Here is a 6,929-nt window from a genome sequence, read left to right on the forward strand (position 1 = left end):
TCTTCAACTGCAAAAGTGACTTGACTAAAAATATATGTGACTTTAAAAGACACTGGATGGGTAGGTCAAGTTTGTTGTCTTGTTAAAGGCTGACCAAGTAGCAAACAGAAAGTACGGATGACTTGCTGAGACTTGCTTATCCTTTGATTTCATGAATTACTCTCAAATTTTCAACAAAACACCTCATGTCTACAGAGATCAGTCTCCTCCATACCTCTCATCACACACATGTGAAATTCATTTTGCTGCTTATCCAGATTCTCTTACTCCTGTGCTCAGAAATAGATTACCATGTCATCAAAGGGCACTGCCACCTGGACCCCCAAACACATTTCTTTCTGTCTCAGTAATGTTTAAAAGCCTTCTACCTTTGTTTTTATCAGGCAGGAAGTTATGACATACATCTTGAGAAGCCAGACATGCAAAATGGGCAAGGCTTGCATGACCAGAAAGAGCTTGTGATGGTTTTTCTGGTCGTCTTTCCAAAATTTAATGTTTGTTGCAAACAAAGCAGATTTATACCCTGACAGAGGTGGAACATTCAACATATAGGCCCTTGTTTTACAGGAACAGTTATGGGGGGCAGGGGATTCATAAAGAAGTCAGTCACTGGAACTGCCAGAGACACTCATTTCTGACTGGAGAAATACAACTGAAACAAAGAGTTTGATTCAATAAAAAGGACATTTGAGTGCATCGCCTAAGACACGTCACGTAAGTACCTATAGTATGGCAGAGTTGTGTAAATGTGTTTAAAAAAAAAAAGTGTGATAAAGGACACATAGAACTGTCTTCAACATCTCCTGTGAGAAATCTGAAACACATTTATGTTTCTAAGAAAGTTACATTTACAGAAACTTCTACAATTGGTAGTCTGACTCCACTAAAATGAAATTTAAACTGAAAACTGACCATTTGCCCCGAGAGCACGTTAGGAATGTCAGAAAGAAATGATAAATCATCCACAATCTTTTCAAGACCATTTGCATAATAAAATCAAAACCCCAATTTCCCCAGAAGATGACAAAGGGGAATAAGGAAAATGCCCTCTAGCTTCCTGACAACTTGAAATATGTGAAACAGAAGCTTAATTAAGCAGCCCCAGCCCAAGAGAAACAATACTGTTGGTATTAATATTTACTAAAGGAAAGAAGCCCCAATAAATATTAAATATGTATTGAAGGGAAGGGAGGAGAGCACAGAACTGGAACTCTACAAACAGGCTATATTCTCAATCATGAGCTATGTGACCTGGGGCAAGTTACTTCAACCTCTCTGTAACTCCCTTTACTCATCTCTAAAATGAGGGAGTTGGGTTATGATCTCTAAAGGTTCTATTCTAAATATCATTTTTTTGTGTGTTAGTGTAAAAGACAGTAAGAAATTGTCCTGTTCCTTGAGAAATATTAGTTTCGATTTAAACTAAGTGTCTGGAACCTGAGTTACTGTCACCCCTGGGGATCTTTGAAAGATTTGAAACTAAAATAAGAGTTGCAACCATCATTATCGTTTTCTAAAGAACTGCACTCCCTACAATTGCAATTTATTAATAGTATTATACTACATGCCCCCCATGGGATCTCTTTCCCTTTCTCAGCCGTAATTCCTTCAGCTCTCTCTCCCACGCTGTATCTTTACCAACAGTACTCCAGCACACAAACTGAGCTTCAGAGAAACAGGAACATTCAGAAAGCCCTGGACTGACTGTAAAGTCAGTGACTATGAATAGGCCTCTTCCATTCATTGATTCAACAAGTATTTCCAGCTGGGGTCACACATCACATGGGTAACAAAGATTTTTAAAAATTACTTCTCTGCTGCAAGGAACTTAAGTGTACACGGCTGAGAGCATGGATTTCCCTGCACAGCCCCCTCTGGGCAACACACAATCTCGGCTAAAGCTGCAGATTTCAGTCAGTTCGAGCATCCAGGACCGCGCCTCCTCCTGGCCGGCTCCCGCCGGAGCAGACTTTTACTCCAGCGACTGCGCACTGACCCCTCTGCCAGGCCGAGCGGTTACTGCTCCCAACTGACACCTGCAGTCTGGGTAGCCCCAGATCCGAAATATGGCCGCTGAGCCAACCACCGGCGTGGTGCCGGGCGGTATTCCAGATCTCTGCGGGACGCAGGGTTCCCTTTCCCAAGGCACCGCCGCTACTGCCGCTGAGAACCAGGCTCTAGCGGCCGCTGGGCGGAGGGGAGGGCGGGGCCTGCGCCCCGCCGCCTTTCTGGTCTGGCTTAGGGCCTGGGATCCCACAGCGCCGCCTACAGGCAGGAGGAGCCAAGAATCTCCAGAGACATCCTGGTAGCAAGGCGCCTTCAGCTAGCTGTTCAGTCGCTAAATGCTGTCCAGCTCTTTGCGACCCCAGAGACTGCAGCACGCCAAGCTTCCCTGTCCTTCATTATCTTCCGAGTTTGCTCAAATTCATGTCCATTGAGTCGGTGATGCTATCTAACCATCCCATCCTCTGCTGCCCCTTCCCCTTTGGCCTTCAGTCTTTCCCAGTATCTGAGTCTTTTCCGTTGAGTGGCTCATTGAATCAGGTGGCCAAAGTACTGGAGTTTCAGCTTTAGCATCAGTCCGTCCAGTGAATATCCAGGGTTGATTTCCTTTAGGATTAACTGGCTTGATCTCCTTGTAGTCCAAGGGACTCTCAAGAGTCTTCTCCAGCACCACGATTCCAAAGCATCAATTCTTTGTCAGGGTTCAGCCTTCTTTATGGTCCAACTCTCACGTATCTACGTGACTACTGGAAAAACCATAGCTTTGGACCTTTGTTGGTTAAGTGATGTCTGCTTTTTAATAACACCATCTAGGTTTGTCATAGTTTTCTAAGGAGCAAGCATCTTCTAATTTCATGGCCTGCAGTCACCATCTGCAGTGATTCTGGAGCCCAAGAAAATAAGATTTATCCCTGCTTCCGCTTTTCCCCCTTCTGTTTGCCGCAAAGTGATGTTAACAGATGTCATGATCTTAGTTTTTTTCATCCTGATGTTCATCCAGTAGGTGTCCATGACTCCCAGGATGTCTTGACTGGGAGTGCTAAAATTTAATTAAACTCTGGCCTCTTTCTCCTTTGATAATTACACAAGGTTGGACCTAAAATGGACAGGCATATAAATCAGGGAGGGGCATCATGTGTAAGGTTGTCCTTTTTCTGCCTCAACTTTTGGTACTCCAAACTACTCCTTCTTGTCTGTGAAAAAAACTAATCAGTAGTTGACCTCATAGAAGACACAGACATTTTTATTTGAACCAACCTGAGGATTATGACAATGGAGACAGCCCTTCAGAGAGCTCTGAAGACTGTTTCACCTGTCAGAAGTCAAAACACAGTTATACAGGTTTTTGAAACAAAGGGGTATACATCAAAGTACTGTAATGAGAGTTTATATATAGTCCAACAAGGCAACTAGTGGGTTACTGTGACCCCTTTGAGGACAGAGAAAAGAATATTAACTCCTGGGGCGTTACACTGCTGGTGCCAGGAGGAAACTGGCCAGTAGGCACTCCTGTGTCCTCTAAGGGGATCTAGTTAGTGTGTAACGCAGGTGCACAATGCACACTAGAGGGGGGAGAAATCGCAGAGGGAGACTTTTCTCTTTCGGCTATGCTGCATGGCATGTGGGACCTTAGTTCCCTGACCAGATCATCCTGAGCAGTGGAAGCTCAGAGATCTAACCAATGGATGGCTATGAAGTCCCCAGGGCAGAGAGACAATTTTATGTTTAAAAACTTTCTTGCCCTGTCTTAAAAATAACTATTTCATCACCCTCTTCAGGGCTTTCCAGGTGGGTCAGTGATAAAGAGTTTGCCTGTCAATACAGGAGATGCAGGATCAATCCCCCTGGAGTAGGAAATGGCAACCATCCCCAGTACTCTTGCCTGGAAAATTCCATGGATGGAGGAGCCTGCTGGGCTACAGTCCATGGGGCTTTAAAGAGTCAGACATGACTTAGTGACTAACCACCACCACCACCACCAACTGGTTATCTAGCTGATTCTCTCAGATGTTTCAGGTATATAATCATACAATGCATTCCATAATGTTAATAGCTCAGCAGTGATCTTGATTTTAATGGGAAAAAATGTTTAAACCACTCTGTCACTTTAATATGATCATTGTTGGGCAGTCATATTTATTATTCCTTTGTGTGCTGTGTGTGCTTAGTTGCTGTCATGTCCGACTCTTTGGGACCCTATGTTCTGTAGCCCGCCAGGCTCCTCTGTCCATGGGGATTCTCCAGGCAAGAGTACTAGAGTGGGTTGTCATGCCCTCCTCCAGGTGATCTTACCAACCCAGGGATCAAACCCAGGTCTCCCACATTGCAGGTGGATTCTTAACTGTCTGAGTTACCAGAGAAGCTCAAGAATACTAGAGTGGGCAGCCTATCCCTTCTCCAAGGGAACTTCCCACCCAGGGATTGAACCAGGGTCTCCTGCATTGCAGGCAGAGTCTTTATCAGCTGAGCTACCCAGGAAGCCCATTCCTTTGTAGAAGACAGAACTTTTCTTTTTTTGGAAGTCACAGATTCCACCATATTGTGGTAGCATTGATTTTTTAAGAAATTTTGGGTAAGAAAGGAAGAGAAGTTTTAGAAACTTGTGCTTAAAATAATACCTTCGTTCCCAGAAATCCCTCAATTCTTTAGACACCACTCTGGTATCTTTTTCATTTGTAATGTGGGCAACCTGGAGTACTTGGGTTTAGCTGGGTGGTGCCCTTTTTCTCAACTTCCTCCACAACACTTCCAGTTTCTAATAAGATTCAAACACTGGATCTTTTACTGCCTCTGAGATCCTCCAATTCTGTACATATTTAAGATCTACTTAGTCGTGCCAGGTCTTAGTTGTGGCACACAGATCTTTGATGCTCACTGTGGCATGCAGGAGCTTTGGCTGTGGCATGCAACTTCTTAGCTGCAGCATGTGGGATCTAGTTCCCTGACCAGGGGTTGAACTGAGGCCCCCTGCATTGGGATTGTGGAGTCTCAGCCACTGGACCACCAGGGAAGTCCCAGGTCAAACCAGTTGTAACAGGTAGTATGCGAGAACACCAAATCGGAGGCCCTGGCCTTCAGTCTCCCTCAAAGCCTCTACCTTATCACATCCTCCTCCTTCCCTTTCCCCACTGGGACCCTCCTCCTCCTGTTCCTCCTGCTCCCTCATCATGGGCCCTCATCTGTATCAGGGCCCCTGACCCTTCTTTCCTCATGCTTGTGAGGCTGGCTGCCCCATGATCACCACTGAGATAACCATGTATCTCTAGTGATTATGTGTGTGCTCAGTTGAGACTAAGTCTAACTCTTCCAATCCCATGGACAGGCTCCTGTCCATGGGATTTTCCAGGCAGGAAGACTGGAGTGGGTTGCCATTTACTCCTCCAGGGGATCTTCCTGACCCAGGTACCGAACTGGCGTCTTCTGCACTGGCAGGCAGATTCTTTACCACTGATCCATCTGAGAATCCCATAAATCTGGGTAAATCATATCACTTCTTAATATTATCTAATATTATGTAATATCTAACAAATTTGTTAGTGTCTGTCACATAGGAGAGTGAGCTAAAATCAAAGATTTATTCTGATTTGAAGTTCTATTTTGTCACTTAAAACTGAAGGCCTTCGTCCTCTGATACTCTCATTATTAACAGACTAAGAGCTACTTGGCTGGAGCCAGGGCTATCCTTCAGTAACGTTTTCCAAAGTTGAGTCCTGCAGAACTCTTATGTCTACAGATCACAGTGTTGGGGTAGGGGGGAGATGGGGGAGAAAGGAATCCCATGATCAAACAAATTCAGAATATTATAATACATAATGTCTTCCTCTTGAGAGTCATAGATTGTGTGTGTGTAGGAGGGAACTGTTTAACTTATTTAAAGTAATCAGCCATGTAATTCTTTTTTCCCAGAATATCTTTGGATGCAGTGTTTCAGAGAAAAAAATCAACTACGAACCATTGCTTTTTTTTTTTTTTTTTCCTTCTTTTTCTTGGCAGCGCCTCAAAGCTTGTGGGATTTGAGGCTAGTTCCCCCACCAGGGATTGATTTGGGGCCACGGCAGCGAGAGCGCATGGAATCCTACTGAACCACCAAGAGATTCTCAACCTCTCAATCGTTGCTTTATAGTAATGTCTATTACAGTCTAAAGATGTTTCATTTTCTGTCATCCTGCAGAATTGCAGGTCAGCCATTCTCTTACGTGAAACATGAACCCTCTAAAGTCAGGAATTCTTTGGATGGAGTACAACTCTCTCCCTGAGGTATAAACATTCTGTTCTCATGCAACCTGCACCGAATGTGACAAATGGGGTGTTTTCCTGTATTTCTATTTGTATTATGTTACTTTGAACGTTTGCTTGAAAACTCTCTACGCAGAACTGTTGTTGCTTGTCATGCTTCCTGCTTAGCTTTATTACTTTGTCTTAACTCAAGACTTTAGTCATCTGCCTAGAAAGTCACTCCTGGAAATCTTGTTCACTCTCAGTTGCAAACAACATCTGTGTTCTGGAACTCCCAAACCTACCCCCTGTCTCTATCTCTTATATAAGTTCTAATCTGGGGGAGGGGGAGGTAAACGAGGAGTCTGAGATTAATATATACAGCAAAAAGAACCTAACAGCACAGGAACTATACTCAATATTTTGTAGTAACTAATAAGGGAAAAGAATCTAAAAAAAAATAGACACACACACATATATATGTATAACTGAACCACTTTGCTGTACACCTGAAACTAACACATTGTAAATCAACTACACTCCATCTGAAAACAAAAAACAAACTCTAGTCCCATATAACTTATCACCTTCAGTTTTTTCTTCAACCCAGCTTAACCAAAATTTTCTTAAATCATCTTTTCCTTAAGGGTAACTATGCATAATCACTGTGGAACCTGCTATGACACTTCAGCATTCACATCGACACACCC

The sequence above is a fragment of the Bos javanicus genome, chromosome 4 (assembly GCF_032452875.1).
Source record: "Bos javanicus breed banteng chromosome 4, ARS-OSU_banteng_1.0, whole genome shotgun sequence".
NCBI classification, from domain to species: Eukaryota; Metazoa; Chordata; class Mammalia; order Artiodactyla; family Bovidae; genus Bos; species Bos javanicus.